The 24,282-nt window shown below is 35.3% G+C and overlaps 1 protein-coding gene across 3 annotated transcripts in view; it reads right to left on the reverse strand.

Annotated features, from left to right (window-relative positions):
- FILIP1 (filamin A interacting protein 1) overlaps window positions 1-24,282 on the reverse strand; it is a 292,121-nt gene that overhangs the window by 249,641 nt on the left and 18,198 nt on the right. The window contains exon 1 of one of the 3 annotated variants that reach the window (XM_044676115.1): window positions 22,429-22,452. The exons of the other annotated variants lie outside the window; for them this stretch is intronic. The gene's annotated coding sequence lies outside the window, so the exon portion shown is untranslated. Of the gene's footprint in view, window positions 1-22,428; window positions 22,453-24,282 lie in introns of those variants that run through there. 3 annotated transcript variants of the gene reach the window in all.

Genomic DNA, 24,282 nt, shown 5'->3' on the forward strand with positions numbered 1-24,282 from the left:
CACTCAGGTCACCCTGACTATGCAAGGCAGAAATAGTAACTACTAGTTCCCAGGGAGTAAAAAGCTATGGAGATGGTATATGCGGGTGATGGAATACTATTGAGCTAAAAGGAATAATAAACTGGAGGAGTTCCAGGCAAACTGGAGAGACCTCCAGGAACAGATGCAGAGTGAAAGGAGCAGAGCCAGAAGAACACTGTACACAGAGACTGATATACTATGGTAAAATCAAATGTAATGGGCTCCTGTACCAGCAGCAATGCAATGACCCAGGACAATTCTGAGGGATCTATGGTAAAGAACGCTGCCCACATTCAGAGGAAGGACTGCAGGAGAGGAAACATAAGAAAAACAACCACTTAAACGCATGGGTTGGGGTGGACATGATTGAGGGTGTAGACTCGAAACTACCACAACTACCAACAATTTGGAAATAGGTCTTGATCAAGGACACATGACAAAACTAGTGGAAATGTGCATCGGCCATGGGTGGGGGGAGTGCGGGGGGTGAAGGGGAAAGTAGGAGCATGAATCATGTAACCATGTTAAAAATGAATATTAATATTAATAAATGTTTAATAAAAAAAAGCTATGGAGATGACTTTGTCTTTTGCCTGTATAATTACCTAGAAACATATCTCCCTATCAGGTCAGTGACTTGGTCAATTTTTTTTCCCTTACAGCTTCAGGAACTATTTCTCTTTCAATTGTCCCCACCTTTTACTCCTAATACAATACTTTTTGTTTTGTCTTTGTAACCCTAGTGAGTGACTAACAAAGTTCAGTGCATAGAGTAGTTCCTTAATAATTGCTTGTGATAGAAATGTAAAGTGGATACTTTTCCTTTTTTTTTTTTTCCTTTAGGGTGATAGGGTGCCAGGGGATGTTCCTTTGTTTTTTACTCTTGGAAACAACAGTTTAACCAAAAAAAAAAAAAAAAAAAAACCATAAATTGCCAGATTCCTTCTTGGCCTATACCAAAAACACAATTCACTCTTATTCATGCCCTGCCACATATATATACACATAATTGCAAATACGCCCAATAATAAAATCATTATCTCACAGAATTAGAAAAGATATTAGAGATCATTAAGTAAAACAACCATCAAAAAAGGAATCCTATATACAACACCCAAATTGTCAGAATGAGGTCTAGACCGGTCTTCTGTGTTGTATATGATACTTTCTGACAAATGAAATTACCAGCCAAGCAATTTAAACTTTATTAAGCTACTCTGCTTGTTAGAAGAGAATAAACTTGAACAGATTTTTGTGAAGATGAAGCTCAACATCACAACTATATTCTAACTTGGTGCCAACTTTATGTTCTGAATCAGGAACTCCTTGTCCATTTCTTCCACTTGACCTATGTTGTGTGCAGATGCAAAGCATGGAATCCCTGCAAAGGTACAGGGATGGCCTCACCCAGAGTGCACACAACACCTAGTAACTGGAAGCATATTTCTAAAAAAAAAAATCCTAAACTATTTCACATTCACTGGGCAAGTGTCATCAAAACATTCAGAAAGCTAGTGTCTCTCTTGATGCTAGCCATCCCCAGGTAGCTATCTGATCCTTCTCCCTCTGAAGTTAGGAAAATGTGTCAAAGGCAATATCAAAGTCTGTCATTATGAGACAAAAAGCAATGAAGCAAGAGAGAAAAATTCTGAACAATGACTGGTAGGAATACAGAAGCAAAGCCATATGACTATATTAGTCATTTTCTGTTTAAATACAAGGGGTATCTAGAAGTAAATCTAGCTAGTTCCTGCTTTATATAAGTGGACATAAAGTGATTTTTACAGGATGTGAATTTGCCTGAGGATGTGGGATGGAGAGGATAGAGGAAAGCAACAAGGGGGCCATGGACCTGTAATGTGAGGGGGCTGCATATGGTTCAGGAACACCTGGGGGCCTGGGACAAAGAAGGAAGATCAGGAGAAGGAATGAAGGGCCAGAACATTCAAACACACAGTAGGCAGACATGTGAAGGTCAGACATGAACACAGACAGGAGAGAACCAGAGACAAACAGGGGCAGGGGCAAATGATAGGGCAGGTAATTAAGGCAAAGGTGTCCTTCCTCAGGCATACCAGAGGTCTCAAGTCAACCTCCTGATCCAGAGACTCCATGCAAGTCTGTTCTGTTTTCACTTGCTGGATTTTTTAGGGTTGATTTTTTGGGTTTTTTTGGTGGAGGTGTAGGAGGTGACTGAGCACTGAGCCAAGGGTCAAGAGCAAAGAAAGAGAAAGCATTGTACTGTACAAGAAAATTAACATGAGTGTTTTTTTGGAATGCAGGTTCCTTACAGCACTCTTTAAGTAAATTTAGGTAATTTTCTCATTAAAAGAAGATACCTAAAATTTCAATGAGGAGAAAGAATGTCTTTATCAAAGTTTCAGAAGAGACAAAAAAATAAGATGAGAAAGGATGAATTAGTAAAAGTGAAGTCAATTAAATTATATTCAGAGGAAAAAAATTCAGTTTGTTCCTTAAAGCTATTTTCACTAATTATGGGACAGAGCACAAATGAATAGTTTCTTTGGGTTTGTTTTTTTTTTTTTGAGGGGGAACAGGGAGTCTGAAGAGCTTTCATAGGAAGGAACAGCAGAGGAATGTAATAGAACTTGCTCATCTCTAGCTACTATGCTTTAGAAGAGATTCTCAGTTAATATAAAAGTCTCACTGAGAAAGTTTTCAATTCTATGCTCTAATGGAGCCTTTGGAGCATACCCAGATCAGTTAACATGAAGATGTCTTGAGAGGCTTGCCTGGGCATGCCTAGTTCTCCTGGGATAGAAGCACTCTTTTTTTTTTTTTTTTTTTTACCTCTACCATGTGGGCTAGTATAACCTCTTTTTGTTGTGAGGGGCTTGAGGTGAAACCCCTGGGTACCCTTTGCAAGAATGCAAGACTCCAAAACTTAGCTTAGAAATAAAAAGAGAAATTTATTAATTTGGAATTCATGTTGAATTTGGCTGGGAGGACAACATAGATGGAAAACTGTCTCCTCAAGGCCATCAATTCTGGGGTCTTTATGCTCTTTATAACAGGTGATACATGATTTCAGGAGGGTACCCACTGAGGCACAAGTGGGGGATTAGTCATCTCACCCAGGTCAGCCTGAATTCTCAGGGGTGACCTTCATAGTTTAGGGGACAAATAGATGCCTTAGATACAACCTGATGGTATCAAAGCATAGCCCGGAGGTGTATCTCTGTGTCCATCTCAAATCTAAAGGATATCCAAGGAGGATAATTCTCTCAGGAGGCTTTCCCTTGATGTAGCAGAGTCTTATCAGGAATTTTTGATGTTTTAGGATTAGTATTCACAAGGATGCAATGAAGCAACTGAATTTTCCTGCTTACAGTTTGGCCTGAAACATTTCTATAATTTGGGGGTCTAAGCGAAACCTAAGGTCCCACATCATTTTGATTGACTACAACCAGAACAGGCTGACATCGTTAAAACTGGAGAGGTGTAGATAGTTCTTTCTTTGCTGCTCTTTCTTGTTTAACTCTTTTTTATGTGCTTATTCCTGCTGTGTCCAGAGTATGAAGATCACAATTTACCCTGAGTGCAGTATCATGAAGTAAACTAGTGAGAAGGGAAAGACCCCCTTCTCCTGTTGACCTCCTTTTTTATTCCAACTCTGAGAAATGGGTTTATGAGTGTTTGTTTCTCTTCCGTTTCATTTGTCCTTCTGGGTTTCAGATGCCAGTGGTGATCGCCACTTGACATGGGAATTTGAGCCATGAAACCTTGGTTCAAGGATGGTACACTCAGGCAGCCCAGCAGAAGGGAGTCAGGAAAAGTTGGAGTACTTAGAACTTGAACACAAGAAAAGTTTTGGACTTGGACCTCAGATCATATGTTCTCTAGGAACTAAGTTAAACTACAAAACTAATTCCTTTCCCTTTCCCAGAGAATGAGGTAGAACAGAAGGGAAGGTGATTATGAATTTGTGAATCTCATATTTTGGAGGAGTAAATTTATATATTTGTAACTATATCATTAAGTAAATTTTTTTTTGTAAAAGCTAATCTGATTTTTCATGGCTTAATGGAACTAAAGTACAGTGGAATCATATGCAGAGCCTAGAAACTCCAAGCTCCATTAAGATTACCAGAGAACCATAAGGGAGATAAGAAATATAACCTACTTGGCCTTTAGGAAATGGAGGTGGGAATTTGGAGGAAAAGGAAGCAACTCAATGTTATACTTGTATCTATAGTACATATATTTGTGCATCTAAGAACTCATTTACATTTCTTTTTACTTTTCTCTTTTGATGATAACCCCATCCACATGGATAGTGCAGATGGCAACCCATCCAACTGTCTGTCTCCTTACCTGAGGTATTTATTTTTCATGAACTTCCATAACTCCTCTAAAGACGGTCCATTCAACATGGCATAAACCTTCTTCTGGATCGCTGACATCATGTGTATACTAATGAAATATTGACCATTTATTTTTTATTTTTTAACATATGGTCTGCCTATCTCCTATTCTATCTCTTTGATAAATATTTTTAACTCTATTTTTGGTTATATACTAAAGCCGAGTCACATTCTTTTTTTTTTTTTTTTTGAGTCACATTCTTGATGATTCTTTCCATCACCTTTTGGGTGACCTGCTACTTTAATTCTTTGAAGAGTCTGATATTCCATGATTCTTAGCCATATGGCATCACTGAAGGAATATTGGTATAAAAACATGGGCCTTTGTTTTAGGAAACCGTTTGGGATCATTAACTACACTACACAGTGCCCCTAATATGATCCAGACAATTCTCTTTCTCCTATTCATTATTTCAAAAAAAAAGATTTATTATGCCTTTTATTTTTATATTAGTCATTTCTGAAAATATGATCTTCCACCCCACCCCCATAGCATTCCAAAATGAATCCTGCCCATGTGATAAAAAAAAGCTAAGCAAAACAACTGATATCAAAACTATATCTGACAACGTGACAACATCATGTATCCCCATCACCCCCTCTGCCAAGAAGAGAGACTAGTTATAATTAGTTACTGTTTGACTTTTTGTGTGTGTTCTTTTCTTTCCTTACCATTATAGCCCTCCTATTTAATTCTGATCTTTTTGTAGATAACATAATGCTAATTATGAATCTCAGAATTTTGCAGAGCCTCCTACATAAGATACATAATCATTCAAAAGAGATTACCCCAGATAGCCACACAAGAAAAAACATTTGGATGAAGAAAGTTTATTATCCAGGCTATGATACGTATTTGGATATGCAGACCACAAAACTGTCACATTAGTATGTATACTAAAGATGTACACTGATGATTGTTAATGGTAATAATAATTCATATATTCCTAAACAGAGACAACATGGAATAGTGAAAGAACTTAGTTTGGAATCAGAATGACTGATTCAAATTTCACCCCTGATCCTTAAAAATATGATCCTCAAGGAATTATTTAACCTGCCCTCATGGAGCTTGCAATACAGTTGGAGATACAAGACAAAACCACATGAAATAACTATAAGTAATTCAAAATTGACGAGATCTGGATTTGAACCCCCATACTCCCACATCCTCTCTGCATTACCTTGGCAAGTCATTTAAATAATTTACCCAAGATTCAATTCCAAATTTTATTACTGTAAGCATCCTCATCCATAAAATGGGGATAATAATATATGTACTCTTTCCAGTACAAGATATGTACTTTTCAGAAAATCCAAGATTTAAAATTTTATTTGAAAAAAATTTTAGGAAAAGAAGCTTGCTAACTCCTTGTAACCAGAAAATGAACTGTTTGAAGAAAGATGCCTGCAGAAACTTACCCTGCATCAGAAGATTCAGAATGAACTTTGGGATACAATTGATTGAATTAAAGGGAGTTGAACACATTCATTTTGAATGTAAACTTTTACACCAAAGGGGACTACCCCCTAATTAACTTTTTTTTAAACCCTTAACTTCTGTGTATTAGCTCCTAGGTGGAAGAGTAGTAAGGGTGGGCAATGGGGGTCAAGTGACTTGCCCTGGGACACACAGCTGGGAAGTGTCTGAGGCCGGATTTGAGACTAGGACCTCCCATCTCTAGGCCTGACTCTCAATCCACTGAGCTACCCAGCTACCCCCATAATTAACTTTTTGTCAATATGCTTAGCAAACATTGGGTTTGTCCTCTCTCTCTTCTATTTCCCTCTCTCTCTAACTATTGTAGTTTCCTCTTAGAAGGTGCAATATTATATGCACCTGTAGTTAGAAGATTTTTAGGGGTATAAGATGATTATGTCAAATGATCATTAGGGAGACTAGTCTCCCAAAGGATCACAGGGGGAATTGTGAAGATAGGATTAACTCTCCCCTCACCTACTTTTAAATTTAATCACCAGAAGCAGATATACCCTACTTAACACATAAATGGGGGAGATCCACAACCCACATGTTAAAGTGGGTGACAACTCAGAAATGACTTACTGCCCCCTGTGCAGTCCTAAGCAAAGATATAAACTGCAATTGGTCCCCTAAAGTGGAGGAAGGCACAGGAAGTGATGAAAAGAAGGGTCTTTAAAAGTGTCTGCAACTTCCTATGAGGACTGTCTTTGAGCTCTTTTGAGGCTTCTTTAGAGTGGACCTGTGACTATAGTATCTGGTAAGACTGCTCTTGGATCTTCTCCTTTTGGAGCCACTGCTTGGGTGAGTGAAAAGCTGGCTCCTTTCCTGGCTTCTGGAGAGATTAGTCTCCGGAGGAGGCTGCTTGGATATTTATCACTGGGTCCTCTGGCTAAATGATCCTCCAACTGAGGGTCCTCTGGTGGAAGGCTAATTAGCCCAGCCTGAGTTGAGCCAGGCATTGGAGAAATATCTAGGGTGATTAGCTAGACTGCTAACTCTACTCTCTTTCACATTTCTCTACTTTAATCTTTCCCTCTATTTAGTAAATAAAACTGCTAAATAAAAAGTCATTTGACTTGAGTTATAATATCAGAGGTCATATTCTCTCATATTTTAATCAAACCATTAATTTTAACCCTTACAAGGATTACTATGAGGATCAAAGGAGATAATGTCTATGAAAACACATATATAAATAAAGCACTTTTAAATTGTAAGCACTGAATTAGATCACAGATTTTAAAATGGAACTTCAGAGGTCACAATCATACTGGATAAACCTTGCTTTGCTTAAGTTCAGTAGAATCAGGTAAGCAGAGGCAAGATTTGAATGTCATCCTCATACTCCAAACTCCACCCATATTACTACACAACAATGCCTCACTTGTTGTTGTTATGTGTTAAGTATCATCACATGCCAACATGTAATATAGACATAAGAACTATGGACAATCAGCAAGGGGAAAAAAGAGTGTTAACTAAATTTTCATGGAAGGTTTTGAAGGTTATGGAAATTCTTGGTTACTCGCAAAATATAGAAGAACCTGGAGAGACAGAAACACTGAAACTGTGAAAAATAATGTCTGCTTGGAGGTCAAGTTTTACTCCATCCCAACAATGTCTGATTAGCAGTAAGAAGTCTTATTCACAACCTAAGAAGATTTAAATGATGTGTTAAGGGATTGAGCTCAGACATTGGGATGGGATGGATAAACAATGGCAATGGTCTTCTAGGCATAGAGAAATAGGAAAGATTTGGTTTGTAAGAAAAAGGATAATCTAAATGGTATGTGAGGGTCTCCTCTAGTTGTATATTTCGTGAGAATTTGAAAAGATACAAAGGTCAGCCAGTTATAGAAGTAAACAACTTGCCATGGTTGTCAACATCAAGATTTATAGAGATAATCCACATGGTAAAAAAAGGATGCCTTTAAGGTCAAGGATGATGTTAAGGTTATGAGGAATGGAGTAAACTAGAAGTCTAAACTGAAATGATGGTATACTTGCACCAATGATTTAAACACCACAGTATCAGAGAAGACCTTTTCTATCTTTAAATACTAGCAGTTTCTTGGGAAAGCAAAGCTGAAATCATGCTAGCCAAGAAATGTTTTATAAAAAGAAATGCTATACTTATAACTCCAGTAATATTTGTAGCTACTGGGAGATATTATTCTCCTTCTAAGAGATCTATATTTGACTTCTGGAGAAAATCTTGGGAATCTATAACTTTAAAGTAAAGGTCCTTATTTGCTGAGCCACATTAATGGTTGGATAGAATTCATCCAAATTCCAAATCCTGATTTTATGAGAATCCAAGAGAAAATAACCTCCAAAAGATTTTGGTTGAACTCTAGCTCCAATTAAAAAAAGATTCAATTATTTTTTTCATAACTTTAAACTTCAAGTCAGACTCAGTCTGGATTAGTTAATGTAGTCAATGCGACACAAGAGGTGAAAAAGATCAAGATTTGGAAAGTTTGATCCCACTATGAGCCAGGTAGGTTTCAACAGATCACAAAGAAAATTAGGCAAAAGAGTATGAAAAGACAGTTCAGCATAAACTCATCACCATTCTTGGAAATAGTCCTATTATTGTTATTCCTGGAAGTAGTCCACATCCTATTAGTAATATTAGAAACTATTTGTTATCTTTATGAATTATGGGAAACACATTTTAAATCAAAGTGGAACATATGAGCTTTAAAAAATTCAAATGATTTTTAATGTCTTACTTTTTTTCTACTCTTTGATAAAATCTTTTGTGGAAGAAAAATCTACAAAATTAGTTTAAAACTTTTCAGAAGATTTTATAGATAAACTCAACTATGAAGAAATTAGAAAATTTATAAGAAATGAGGATATCATGTTTGTGAACTTGATTTTCAAAATACAGTAGTCTATATATGTGCCAGATTTATAAATAATAGACAAAGAAATGTTTTGAATCACTTAAAAATAAAAGGGCAGATCAGATGCTAAAAATAAGCTAGAAGGGGAGATAAAATAAAAGTGTGTATTAATTAAAAATAGTATTCCTTTGGGGCTAATGAGTCTTATGACAATAGGAAAACGTGAATATACTAAAGCTAATAAATACATTTTACTTGGATACCTTTCTAAATTTTAAGTTCTCATATTCATGGAATCAATAAACCAACAGATCGTGTTCATAGGAATTTAGGATTTTAGATTTGGAACCAGAAGGGACTATAAAGACTATCTATCTCACCTGCTCATTTTGCAGATAAGAAAATTGAGGCTCAGATAGTTTATGTGACTTATCTATGATCATATAGGAGAAAGGAGTAGATTCTCAGACTAAAAATAATTCTGGGGAGTCATGGCAAAAGAATGTTAAAAGGAAAATACAATAGCATGCAATCCAACCATTAATTTAATTCAACTCAATTCAACAAATATTTATTGAGTACTTACTGTGTATAAGACATCAAAAAATAATATCTGTGCTATATGTTATGGTTATAAAAGAAAAGAGAGACAGACTCTGCCTTCAAGAGGCTTACATTTCAGTGGGGAAAATAACCCTATATAAAAGGAGGCTAAAAAAGGTGTGGAAAAGTAGGAGGGAGAAGGTTTCCAAAAGGAGCAAGAATTTCCTAGTATTCCTTCCTTTCCAACACATCTTTTCCAAAATGTCTCTCTTACTTGCAAATAATCCTGGTCCCCCTCTTGTCTTCTGCATTGTTGATTCATTCAGTGCTCTGAATTTTTTTAAAGTGGACCAACTTTCTTATCTCAGTGGAAAGTTTCCTTATTTCCTTCTAAAACTAAGCTCTCAATCTGCTCTGGCATTTCATCTCCTCTTGTCTTCTCTGGGGACACTTCAGGAGGCATCCCCTCTCTTCCATCTATTTGTGATCTTTCATTCCACTAGCTTCTTCCAATACATGTTCAGATCTTCCTCAGTCCTAAAATAAGACTTTACTTGACATTTCTGTCCCCTCCAACTACAATCACACCTCTGCCTCCCTTCATAGTCAAACTTCTTCAAAACTGTCAGCCACATGCCTTTACTAATTTATTGTACACTCTTAGGATTATAGATCAAGAACTGGAAGGAACCTCAGATGCCATCTAGTCCAACTCCCTCATTTTACATATGAGGAAAATGAGATCTGGAAGGCTAAATGATTTGCCTGAAGTCACACAGTGAGTAAACATCAAAGGACATGCTTTCAATTAAGTCTTCTGCCTTCAGAGGCAGTACTTTCTCTATTATTTGCTTTCTTTTTGTTACCATTTATTTTCATGTATTTTTATATAAAACAATATAATATATAATATCAATAATGTCATTATATATAATTTATTTTAAATATGTAATAAATTATAATAAATATGCTTATCCAAGAGAAATAAATTCTTACATTATCTTTGTCTAAAAATCTTTGTCTCATTCCTTTTCTTCCTCTCTCTCATCTCTCCCCCTTTCCCAGGAAGGCAGGTATAATATGATATAACTTACACATATGTTATCATATAATGCTTATTTCCCATTCATCATGTTATGAAACAAAATATATATTGCTTACACTAGAGAAAAATTTATGGAAAGAATAAAGTGAAGAATGATATGTTTCATTTGCATTCGGACTCCTTCTGTTCCTCCTAAAGTGGTGAATAGCCTTTTTCATCATGATTCCCTTAGAGTTGTCCTGGATTCTTGCCTTGTTGGTAATAATTAAGTCACTCCCAATTGATCATTATGCATTATTGTTGTTACTGTGTACAACATTCTCCTGATTTGGCTCACTTCACTTTGCATCACTTCATATTTTTTTTGTGATCATCTAGTTTATCATTTCTTATGACACAACAATTCCATTATAATCATATACCACAACTTGTTCAGCCATTCCCCAGTTGATGGATATCCCTTCAGTTTCCTATTCTTTGTCACCTCAAAAAGAGCTGCTATAAGTATTTTAGAACATATAGTTTCTTTTCCTTTTTCCTCAATCACCTTAGGAAATAAAATTAATAGTGGTATTCCTAGGTCAAAAGCTATATACAGTTTTGTAACTATTGAGTATAATTCCATATTGATCTTCAAAATGATTGGATTAGTACACAGTTCCACCAACAATGTATTAGTGTCTCTATTTTTCCACATTTCCTCCAACATTTGACCTTTTGCCCTTTTATAGTTTTAACCAATCTGATAGGTATAAAAGGATATCTCAGATGTGTTTTAATTTGCAATTTTCTAATCAATAATAATTTAGAGTTTTTTCATATACATAGCTTTGTTTTCTTTTTCCAAAAACTGTTTATGTCACTTAACCACTCATCAGTTGGGGAACGGCTCATGTTCTTATATATTCGACAAAGTTTTCTACATATTTTGTATATGAGACCTCTATTCAAGAAACTATCTATAAAAAATTTCCCAAACTTATTGCTTCCTTTATAATCTGCTATATTAGTTTTGTTTTTACAAAACATTAGTTTTATTTGTATAAAACCTTTTCAATTTAATATACTCAAAATTATCCATTTTACATTTCACAATGCTTTTTATCTCTTTTTATTCATAAATTCTTCTCCTATACATAAATCTGATAGGATATATATTTCCCTGTTGTTCTAACTTGTTAAACTCTCTTTATATTTAGATCATGTATCCATTTTGATCTTATCTTGGTAAATGGTATAAGGTATTGGTCTATATCTAGTTTCTGCCAAACTGTTTTCATTTTCCAAACAATTTTTACCAAATAGTGAACTCTTATTCCAAAAACTTGGATCTTTACCTTTATCTTACACATGGTTACTGTAATATTTTATGGCTGCTTCTTGTATGTCTATTATGTTCCACTGATTTATTTTTCTATTTCTTAGTCCGTATCAGATAGTTTTAATAATTACTGCTTTATGAAATCTGGTACTGTGAAACTTTTTTCCTTAACATTTTTCATCATTTCCTTTGATTTCCTTGCCTTTTTTTCCCATATGAATTTTATTTTTTTCCTACTTCAATAAAGCATTTTTTGGTCATTTAATTGGGATGACATTAAATGAGTAGATTAGTTTATGTAGGGTTGTCATTTTAATTATATTGGCACTGCCCCATCCATTAACAATTAATATGTTTTCAATTATTTAAACCCGACTTTATTTGTATAAAAATGTTTTATGATTATGTTCTCATAGTTTCTGAATTTGTTTTGGAAGTTATGCTTCTAAGTATTTTATTCTATCTGTGATTAATTTAAAAGGGGAACCTTTTACTCTCTCTTCTTGCAAGACATTTTTAATAATTTATGGAAATGCTGATGATTTATGTGGGTTTGTTTTATATTCTGCTACTTTACTAAAATTAGTGATATCTTCAATTAACTTTTTAGTTGAATCTAGGATTGTCTACATATATTATCATAACTTCTGCAAAAAGAGATAGTTTTACTACCTCTGTATCCATTGTGATTCGTTCAATTTCTTTTTCTCCTCTTATTACTATTGCTAGCATTTCTAGTACAATATTAAATGATATTGGTGATAATGGTCATCCTTGTTTTACTCCTGACCTTATAGGGAAGGCTTCTAACTTATCCCCATTATATATAATGTTTCCTGATAGCTTTAAATACATACTTCTTATTAATCTAAGTAAAAATCCATCAATGCTCACCTCAACCCCCAGGAACCAACTCAACCTAACTGCTTTCAAACTGTCCCCTCACCCAGAGTTCTCCAGGGGAGTCCCCTGGAATTCTGGGTGAGGCTTGACCCTGTATCTTGCAGGAATTCCACCGTGCCATTTTCCATGTTGCAATGCCTATGCTTTTAAGTGTTTTAATAGAAATGAGATGTATTTTTTCAAAAGTTTTTCTGCATCTATTGATATGATCATATGATTTTTATTACTTTTCTTGTTGATATAATCAATTATGTTAGTTGTTTTCCTTATATTAAACAATCCCTCCATAGCTGGTATGAATCCTGTTTCATTTTAAGTATCCTCTGAAAAGCATTGCGTTCCTACCATCAGTTCTTAAAGTGATGGAAAAGCATTTTTCCATAAGTCCATCTCCAATTTTTAGAACACAAAATGAAATGAGAACTATTAAGACAATTGTTAAGTCAGACTCTTTTCAGTTTGCCAATTACTGTTTTACCCAACTTGCAAGTCGTAACAATGCCTTTTAATATGAACCTTTTAGCTGTCACTGATCATGACCTGATCTTTTGTAATTATTATGCCAAATAAAACTTTTTTCAGTCTTTATCTATCCTGACTTCTATGCAACATTTACTAACTGACCACATCCTCCCTCTGAGCTTCATCCTCCTTTAGTTTCAGAAACATTCCACTTTCCTGGCTGTACTACTTTTCTACGTACTCCTCCTTTTCTATTGCTGGTCTCTCATCCTCATCTGAACATTTGAGGTAGATATTCTCCAAGATTCTGTCCAAGGTTCAGTTCTCTTATGACTTTACATTTGGCAATACAATTCACTCCAGTAGTTTGAATAATCCCCTCTATGCAAATGATTTCTAGACCTTTAGAGAGCTAAAGCTCGCTAGTCCTGACATGACTCCAGAACTCTAAATCCTAGCACCCAACTACCTATAGGACAAATCTGCCCTGATATCCCACTGACAACTGAAATTCAACATGTCTAAAATGGAATTTATTCTATCTCCTCAAACTACTACTGCTTTCACTATTTCTGTCTATGGACGCACCAATTAATTACCCAGTGACCTATGTTCAAAAACTTGGCATTTTTAACTTTTCTTCTTTCCTTAGCTCAACTATCCAATCAGTCAACAAATCCTTTTAATTCTGTTTCTACAATATCTTTCATATTTGTTTCATCTGCTATAGTCCCACTACCATCACAGAAACTCATTATAATCTCTCTGCCTTTAATATTATGATATTCTCCTAAAAAGTCCTCCTACCTTCCTAGTATTCTTCCTTCAAATTGTATTTCATTCCACTTAGCTTACTTATGTATAGATCTGGTTATTCAATGTAATTCAATTTGTTATTGTTCAGTTGCTTTCAGTGATGTCTGGCTCTTCATGACCTCATTTGGACTTTTCTTGGCAGATACTGGAATGATTTGCCATTTCCTTCTCCAGATCATTTTACAGATGAGGAAACTAAGGAAAACACAGTAAAGCAACTTACCAGGGTCATATAATTAGTAATTATCTGAGTTTAGATTTTAACTCAGAAAAAAGAATTTTCCTGACTCTAGGGTCAGCTCTCTATCCACAGTACCACCTAACTGCCCTGAATTGTTCATCCAATTGAGCAATTATTAACTCAAGACTCATTGACCTCAAAATCTTTCAGTGGTTCCCTATTGTCTATGAAGTAAATTTCAACCTCTTATTCTTATATTCAAATTCCTCCAAAGCCTGGTGCCACTCTACCTTTCTAGCTTTATTTCATGAATTGTTCCATATTATAGATATTGTAATGTCAGGGATCCTTCCTTATCTAAATTTTCTCCCCCAGAAGCTAACACTACACATAGTAGACCTTTAATAGAGGTTTCTTTATGTGAATTCTCATTTTAAGGGGAGAAAGGACATCCTTTATTGTTGCATTGACTTAATTGTTTGGAATGACCCCCTGTTCTTCCACACTATAGGCATTTGATACTAAGGATAAGAAGAAAGCCATCACAACATGCTCCAAATATTATCCATATTATCCATATGGAATTTGAATATTGTGTTGCTTTAAAAATATTAGGCTCTGACAAGCCTAAGAAAAGTTGTAAAGTAGCTAAATATGTTGGTATAAGAATTACTTATTGGGGGCAGCTGGTAGCTCAGTGGATTGAGAGCCAGGCCTAGAGACGAGAGGTCCTAGGTTCAAATCCGGCCTCAGACACTTCCCAGTTGTGTGACCCTGGGCAAGTCACTTGACCCCCATTGCCTACCCTTACCACTCTTCCACCTATGAGTCAATGCACAAAAGTTAAGGGTTTAAAATTAAAAAAAAAGAATTACTTATTAAACAAAGGGGTTTGTTCTTATTTGTAATTTTCAATTTAAGAAGGTTATTGGAAGATATCAGTCATAAATAAAGTTGTACTATAATATATACCTAGAATTATAGTGGACAATTGAAAATCATTGATGACTCAAGAACTATGGCTTAAAAAGTAGTTTCAGCTACCTTTACCATCAAAAGTTTTACTAGAGTTCTATCAAATAAAATTGAATTTCATCATCTCTTTCTGTTACAATTCCACCTCTGAGAGAGTATCTAATGAACATTACAGTCACTAGGAAAAAAAGGAAGAGATGATTTACTCCTGAATAATAGAATTGGAGGAATACATGAGGGTAAGGCCTGCTCCCTTCATTCATGGTTGATGCTTGGGGTACAGGAAAAGATTTGACTCTGGATTGTGAGAAAAGATGGAGACACTAAAGCCCTGGAGATTTAGACACCCAATATATCCACTTAGCCCATATAAGGGGCCACATATACTGAGGACATGGCATCAGAAGACTAGTAGGCATAATAATTAGCTTTTATATGCTGCTATAAGATCTGGGATTCATGTTATAGATGTTATCTTATTTGATCTTCAGAATACCCCCATGAAGTAGATCCTATTATTTTGCCCATTTTACGGATGAGAAAACTGAAGCTAATAGCAGTTACTTGCCTAGGACCATATAACTAGTAAGTGTCTAAGACACAATTTGAATTCAGGTCTTTAGTCCAAGTCCAATTCTCCATCCACACTGACACCTGCCCACAGAAAAGATAACAGAGATATGATAAGAGCAAACTTGAGTATCTGGACCTTGCTGGCACTAGAAAGATCAATAGGTAACAGAGAACAGCATTCACTGCAGAGCAGCTTGATCCAATCCCTTCAATAGTGCTATCTGGAGACTATAAGAATCCCAAAGGAAGATAAAATCCATCAAAAATATAGTTGCTTATTGTCCCTCATAAAAGGGAAGTGTTCTGAGAGATGAAGGATCTACTTACAAACCCATTCTTTCTGTTTTTGTAACTTAAAAAAAAAGCACCTATGTTTTGTTTTGCATAATAATGCTTGTTTAACACAGATCAAATTGCTTACCACCTCAGGGAAGGGGAAGGGAGAGAGACAATTTGGAGGATATAACTTCAGTAAACTTATGTGGAAAATTGTTATTACATGTAATAGGCAAAATAAAATATCTTTACCAAAAAAATCCCTATATTTGACATCTTGGCAGCCTTTGTGTCTACAAGGGGAACTAAGATATCCTTTAAGAGGAGAAAAACAAGATACATTGATGTCCTTAGAACGTCCCTAGGTTAGGTCACAAAAAGAAAGACATTTTTGAGGGACTCTAAAATTGTATCTCAACCTGTTATGTCAATGTTTGAGGCCAAATTAATACATAGGCTTTAGTTGTATAAGATTTTTTTTCAAGTATAGAAATTTTTAAGAGGCCCAGTCCTAAAGAAACCATCATAGAACATTTTTGTTATTCCTTTTTAGGTCCATTAAAGGATATGATTTATTGAGGAGGAGGGAAGTAGTTGTTCTTAAATCAATTAAAGTTCATGGTGGTAAAGAGAGAAGTTTCTGTAAGCATTTTTATTACTAAATACTCATCTGACTTTCTTGATATGATCATTATAAATATTAAATCAAAGAAGTTAATCAAATTTAATCAACTCAAATTTTTTAAATCAAAAAATTTTTAATCAAAAGATAGGGAAGACCTAGTTTAACCAAAGCTCATCAAAGTTGCAAAAGCTAGAGCAACTAGGTAACACAATAGATAGAGTTGAGAAGGCCTGGGTTCATATCTTACCTTATATCCTTCCTTGCTATGTGACCCTGGGCAGGTTTCTTAACCCTGATTGCCTAACCATTGCTGCTTTTCTGTCTTGGAACTGATAAGGGTTTAAAAACAAAAAAAAAAGTTGTAAGAGTCAAAAGCTTATGCTTCTTACACATCTACTGCTCTTACAACTATGTAAACTATGTACAGTTATACCACATATTTCAATTGTGAAAGGGAATCTTTATTCCCTTTGTCTATTTTAAGTTAATCAATCAAGAACTTAAAGTTTCCCTATTTAACACTTAGTAAGTCACTAACAAAGAAAGTTCATGCCCTAAAAGGCCACAAGCACTGCCCTCATCATGGCAGTGCTAGGCAAACTGAAAGGTTATGATTGATTCCTGAGAGGTGACAGTGGAGCTGATGAGTGAAGAAAATTGTGTATAAGCGGGAGCCTGAAAGAGATTCTCTATCTTCATTTCTGACAGTCTTCATTCTTGGCAGCTCTTAGCCTCAGGAGTGTGAGCTCTGGTGGGATTCTTGGCAGTCTTGACCTTGTGCGCGTTGAAGGTTCTCAGTGGTTTTCAGCATCTTTTGGCTCTTCGGATTTTGGCTTCCTGATCTAGACTTTGGATTCTGGTGAAGATTTGGCTTCCTACATTGGAGATTTTGGCTAAAGAGGGACACTTACTCAGGTGAGATTCTTGCCTCCTTGATGTGAGAGATTGCCCTTTGCACCTCAGCCTCTTTGGTATCTGGTTGTTGGAACTCCTGACTAGAGACACTCTCATGGACTGGTGAGATTTGGATTTGCATTCATGGTCTGGAGGCACTAGGATTAGGACTTAGGGTATTTTTAGCTAGGCAATATTTTCTATCTCTTTCCTGTATTATTCACTTTAACATCTCTACCTTGCTGCAAATAAAGCTACTAATCAGCCTCGCAACTTGAGTTAATTTTATAAATGGCAAACACAACAATTCTTTTTTTTAACCATTATAATCATTATCAAACCAAAATTTTTAATTATTACATTTAGCCACCCAATTTTAATTATTACACAGTCATATTTAATTCTGCTATATTCCTTAATACCTCACTTGGACTGGCCAAGGTGAAGAGGTTGAGTGGACTATACTCTGTGACTGATTCATAGGATGATAGATTTGCAATTGCAAGAGAACTCAAGGGTATCTGTTCTAACACTCCATTTTTCCAGATACAGAAGTAGATGAGGCCTGGAGAGGTTAAATGGCATGCTCAGAGTCACACAAGTAATAAAGTTATAGCTTCAATACATAGTAATAATAATGATTAGCATTTATATAACATTTTAAAGTTTACAAAGCATTTTATATGTTGTCTCTTTTAATCCTCTCAACCAGCCTGTGAGGTAGGTGTTATTAATTCAGTCCAATTCATATTTATTAAATGCTTACTCTACCCCCATTTTACAGATTAGGAAACTGAAGCTGAGAGTAAGGGACTTGCGTAGTGTTAGAGAGCTGGAGTCTGAGGCAGGATTTGAACTATCTTTGTTGTTTTTAGTGATGTCCAATTTATGTCCCCATTTGAAGTTTTCTTGGCAAAGATACTATAATAGTTTGCCATTTCCTTCTCCAGTTCATTTATGAGGAAACTGAGGCAAACAGGATTAAGTGACTTACCCAAGGTCACACAGCTAGTAAGTGTCTGAGGCTGGATTTGATCTCAGCAAGGTAAGTCTTCCTGACTCTAAGTCTTTTCACTAAAACATCTAGTTACCTAGAACCCAGGCCCTCTGAATGTAGCATTCTCTCCATTTTACCACAATGCTATTTTCATACAAATTATATTTTACTTTAAAATCTCACATGGCACAAAAGTTTATAGTAATATCACTGCCAGAGGGGTTATAAGATGATATGGTTATAATGACTAATTATAGGATTTGGTGGGAGGTTTTTTTAAGAGTGTGGGGAATATTGAACTTTCTGAAACAACACATAACTATATTCTGCTTTTCTCTCTTCTCCTTTCTGCCCTAGCCTGATGCTCCATGTGCTCCTTTTGGGGAGATTCCATTTCAATACATCACCAGTAACATATGCGCTCCACTGAGACTTTATATCCTGAAAGATGTGAATGACCGCACAGTTGAAATGAGGAGGAAAGTCGAGTTTTGTGCATAAAAATCCATGTGGAAGGAAGGCAAAAGCAAGTGATGATAATCAATATTGGCATATTTGGCTAAAGTGGTCAGTATTGAAGTCGGGTGTTCGTCACCTGTAGCTGTCAGCCAAAATACTAACGGAACAGCAGCTGTTGTCATACCATGAGGAGGGGAGTGGAGCAATCTCAATTCCAAAATAGATTCCCATGTCTGATCGTATTTTCACCTAATGAACTCCGTTCAGAGGCAGGCTGTGTTTATTTTCCAGATGCGTTTGATCTGAGCGATAAAATGGTTGCCATGCAAATGTGTTTAAAACAGTTGTGACCCTGGACTTGGAAGTAGAAGCTCTTATGTCCGGTGTGGATGTAAATAGTCCTCATCTGAGTTTCTGAGTTCAGTTGGTGTTTAGTAAATATGTGGACACTGATTGATCTGGGCTCCTCTCCATATTTCATTAGCTTTGGAAATGGCCACTAGTTGTTATTCTCTTGCTAATGAAGGGGAAATGATATTCAGTGCATTCAATGGAAGCAACAATAATGTTTTCTTTTCTTCTTTAATGATTTAGAAATTAGTCCCAATTCATATGTTTCCTGAATTTGGTTAACCCTACCTCATAAAAGATAACATTTTTAAGTTAGTTTTTAATGTTTATTCCCAAATATCTATTTGGTTTTTTTCAACTGGCTTTGAAGGATCAAAAAAGTCTAACTGGAGTATTTAGCACTCTTTGTCTTATTCTTTTTTTTCCTATATCAATAGAATTTATTTCCAGGTATCTCAGTCCCTCTCATCCCTCTCCACATCATGGCAGCATCAAACCGCAAAACATATGTATATATAGATTATGACTTTTGTGTTTCAGTTTTTCAGTTTGTTCTCTGGTGGTGAACATTCACAAGTTTTTCTTCAAATATTAAATCTGTAGCCCTATATAATATTCTCTTTGTTCTGCTCATTTCACTCTTCATTATCTCATGTAGTTCTTTCCAAGTTTTTTTTTTTTTAAATTAATCTCCTCATCATTTCTTTTGGTGCATCTTGCCTTTATTCTTGATGAGGTTTTCTGGGGATTCATACAGGTTTTCCCCCCCAAGACATCAAAATGACAAACAAAAATTTTAGCTTACAGAATTTTACTGAGCAAGGGATTCTTCCTTTCTGCATTGTAGGAACCTTTTGGCAGTCTGATAAAGCATATGGACCCTTTCTTGGGAAAATGTTTCTTAATGCAAAATATATGCAGACTTACAAAAGAAAATTATATTGCAATAACAGCTATCAAAATTTTTATGTGATGTAATAATACATATGGTTCTTTATTATCAAATTAAATATCAAGACAATACATATAACAGATAGGCAATTTAAAATTTTTTGTTTGTGATTTTTTTGGTTGGTTTGTTTAAAAGACAGGGTGATGGTAATATGTATTACATGAAAGTATTGGCATAATCTATATCAGACTATTTACCACCTCAGGGACGTGGAAAGACAGAAGGGAGAAAAATCTAAATCTTAAATTTTTCAGAAAACTATTATCAAAAAATGGTTCTACATATAACTGAAAAAATAAATAAATAAATTTTAAAAATAAATTTTTGAATAAAAACTTTGAACTACGGATAATGCATATGTCATGTTGGTCATCCAGTCAATTTTGATCTTTTATTTCGATAGTTATACATGTTAAAAATGCTGATTTATAAGTACATGTTGCTGCAAATGGAATTAAAGTTTCCATAACCTGATTTACACATCAAAAATGGGCCCAGTGTTCATAGAGTAGATGACTGTGATCTAGCAGCAATCTAATGACTATAATGATCCCAAAGTAGTCATAAGCATAACCAATATTTAAAGATATCCTCAATGTAATGTGATATTATAATAATAGCTAGATTATTATATAGATATATAGATAATATAATAATAATAACATAATAATTTATATATATATATGATAGCTAAGCATTTTGCTAACATTCTCTCATTCAGTCCTTACAACAATCCAAGGATAAAATTTCATAGTTAACCAGATACTAAAGTTGCCAAAGTTTCCCTAGAAAGGGGAATGGGTTAGAGAAATTTTGAGAAGCACACCATCCACTGTACCAAGTTCCTCATGATAGGCAAAATAATATATCAGAGTTAAATATGTGATGAATCAAGTCATGAATTCTGTACATGCCACTTGAAGATTTCTGGTTACAGAAATTTTGATAAAACATAAACTAAATCCTCCCCTGATTTGTCCATTGTAAGGAAGAAATCAATTTTAATACTTAATAAAGTATTCATCATTATTATATAAATTATATAAAGTATTCATCATTCATCATCAAATTAGCACATCCTCTTATACTACCAATAGATAACAGGGGTCTGAAAACAGTAGACCTGGCACCATAAATCCAGAAAGATCCTCAAAGTTGGGTGAAAGCCAAGGGTCTGAATATCGAACGCATAATCCAAGGCAAGTTATTCTAGCCAAAGGGGATAGATAATGGGTATGGCGAGCATACCATTGGCCAAGACTGAAATCCAAGATCCAAAGTTTCTATATAAATAGTGGTGAGTTACTTATTTGTCAGAGATCTAAGCAACAGTAATTTAGAGAAAAGCCAAGGAGTTATGCAGGTGGGATCATTGGGACCAAGCAGTAGGTATCAGGGACTGAGTATTGGGAAGGAAGACTAGGGCTTGAGGGCAGGCAAGATACCTAGCTGCTTTGGAGACTGGGGGATCAGGAAGACCCCATCACTGAAAAACTGAGGAAACAGTCACTAGGATACCAATACTAGTACAGTAACAAACAGTAAGACTGAACTGATACTGAACTGGTTAGTAACTGTTCTCCTAACTAGGATGAGAATTGGTCTCAGAATCTGGGTCATAGCTGAGCCTGTAAATGGTTATTAAGTAGATTCAGATGCTGAGATTAAAGATCCAAAGTGCAGATATTCTAGTAATTACTAAAGCCAGCCCCTTGCCTTATTCTATTCAATCAGCTTATAAACTGAAGGGAGCAGGCAAACCAGCCTTGTAGACCAAAAGGATACCACATGTAATATAAACAAAATTTCCATTTGTAAATGACGTCTGGGATGTCTTTATTCTGTGTATCATGGAAAAGACAAAACCAATTGTCTAGTATTATATCTGTTGAACACTGTGACTGGAAAACCTCCTGATTTATTTTTAAAGAATGCTATGGTTTCTGCCTTCAAAGAAGGTATAATTTAATATGTTCTTACAGTACTTTTAAATACTAAAAAACCCAGCCACATTGTATATAATATGAACATATAGTGACAAGCCAAAGCATAGATGACAGCATAGCAAGGACCAAAAGGAGAAGAGGCAGCTTGTGGGGATCTAGCAAACCTTGTCAAGATGAGTAACCAAAGGCAAATCAGGCAGTGCGTATGAACATCAGAATATCATTCAGTACTCAAAAGATCAGCCAGTCAAAGTGGGAAAAAAATGGAATTTTAGGGACTCTTTTGCCTCTGACCACTGAATGCAAATTTGGGCCAAAGATGTGCAACTATAGTCTGAAAAAGTCATATTCCTTGAGGTGTACCTTACTTCTAACTGGAGCAAGGACAAAGATGCTAGCTTCAGAGGAAAGTTTTCACAGGTAATCCTGAAAGAAAGCACAAGGTTAGATTTCTTCCTGATTATTCTGACTCTCTTGAACAGAAAAGCTATTTCAAATAAGAATACAAAAAAGCAAAAAGTACTCCTTATTATCTTTTATACTGAGTTCTCTGCATGAGAGGTAATTCAGAAAAATATTACAAAAATTTATTGTCTTGGGGAGCTAAGTGGTTTAATGGATAGAGTCATGTGTAGAGATGGAAGATCCTAGGTTCAAATCTGGCCTCAGATACTTTCTAGCTTTATGACCCTGGGCAAGTCATTTATCTCCAGTTGCTTAGACCTTACCACTCTTCTGCCTTGGACTCAAAAGCATTTATTCTAAGACAAAAGGTAAGTGTTTCAAAATGAAAAAAAAAGTGATTGATTCCTCTACTTCTATTCTCTGTACACTCTAAGTATTAAGGAAATATAATAATAATTTATATTGTTATAGCCATTATTTACACAGTACTAGGTGACATGCATTGTGCTAGGCACTTTACAATCATATCACTTTATCAGAGGAGACATTAAAATGAAAATCTTTGGATGAAGGTAGTCTAATGTAGAGGACAAAATAGTGGACTTAGGGTCAGGAAGTCCTGGTTTTGAATCCTGCCTCATACAGTTAGTAGACATCTATTTTCTGTCTGACTCTTCTGTCATTTAACTTTACTATCCCTCAGTTTCCACACCTGTAAAATGAGGTTAAATTTGATGGCCTCAAAGGTGCCCTCCAGCTCTGAATCTATAACCCTTTATAGGAGATATATAACATAACTAGATGCCAGAAAGTGAGATTAGCTTCAAAAAAATGCAAAAATGATCATCTATCTGTTGGATTTGAAAAGTATTTAACTGTGTGCCAGGCACCATGTTTGGTATTTAATATACAAATATGAAAATGAAACCATATCCTGCTGTCAAGTAGCATGTATTCTACTTAAGTTTTAAGAGTTTAGTAGAGTGTCTAAACTACAATATCAAAAAATCAAATAATCCAGATCCCTACATTCAAAAAGCACCTCATTATTATCTAGAGCTTTAAAAAAATGTTATTGACATTTATGGTTTAAATCTTGGCTCTGTCACAGACTATCTCTGTGAATTTTGGCAAATCTCCTCTGTGGGCTTAAATTTCCTCACCTATAAAATAAGGGGGTTGAAAAAAAGATAATTTCAAAGATCCCTATCAACTCTAAGTCTAGTACACATTCCTTGCCCTATAAAAGCTTTAGAAACACAAGAATGAAATGTAAACAAAAATATGAAGGGACAGGGAAGCATTTCTATTTTGCAATAAAAGTACACTTAAAATAGTGTAAATGAAAGTATTCTCATAGATGATGATTTTTGGATAATTGAGCAATTTAGGAGTCTCTTATTTCTAAAGATTACCGTGATGATATAAAAATTATTACATTCATTGAAGCAAAAATGGGAAATTTAAATTTAGGATTAAACTCACAAACTGGGGGGCAGCTGGGTAGCTCAGTGGATTGAGAGTCAGGCCTAGAAACAGGAGGTCCTAGGTTCAAATCTGGCCTCAGACACTTCCCAGTTGTATGACCCCGGGCAAGTCACTTGACCCCCATTGCCCACCCTTACCACTCTTCCACCTAGGAGCCAATACACAGAAGTTAAGGGTTTTAAAAAAAACTCACAAACTGGACACTTAAATTTTCATCTTCTAAGAATATCTCTGCTTTAGTATTTTCAGGCTCCCATCTCATATCAAGTCTGAACTTCCATACCAACAATTGAGACTCATGAGATGTTCACATAAACTAGGAAAATAGA

Source organism: Gracilinanus agilis, chromosome 4 (genome assembly GCF_016433145.1).
Source record: "Gracilinanus agilis isolate LMUSP501 chromosome 4, AgileGrace, whole genome shotgun sequence".
In the NCBI taxonomy this organism is placed as follows: Eukaryota; Metazoa; Chordata; class Mammalia; order Didelphimorphia; family Didelphidae; genus Gracilinanus; species Gracilinanus agilis.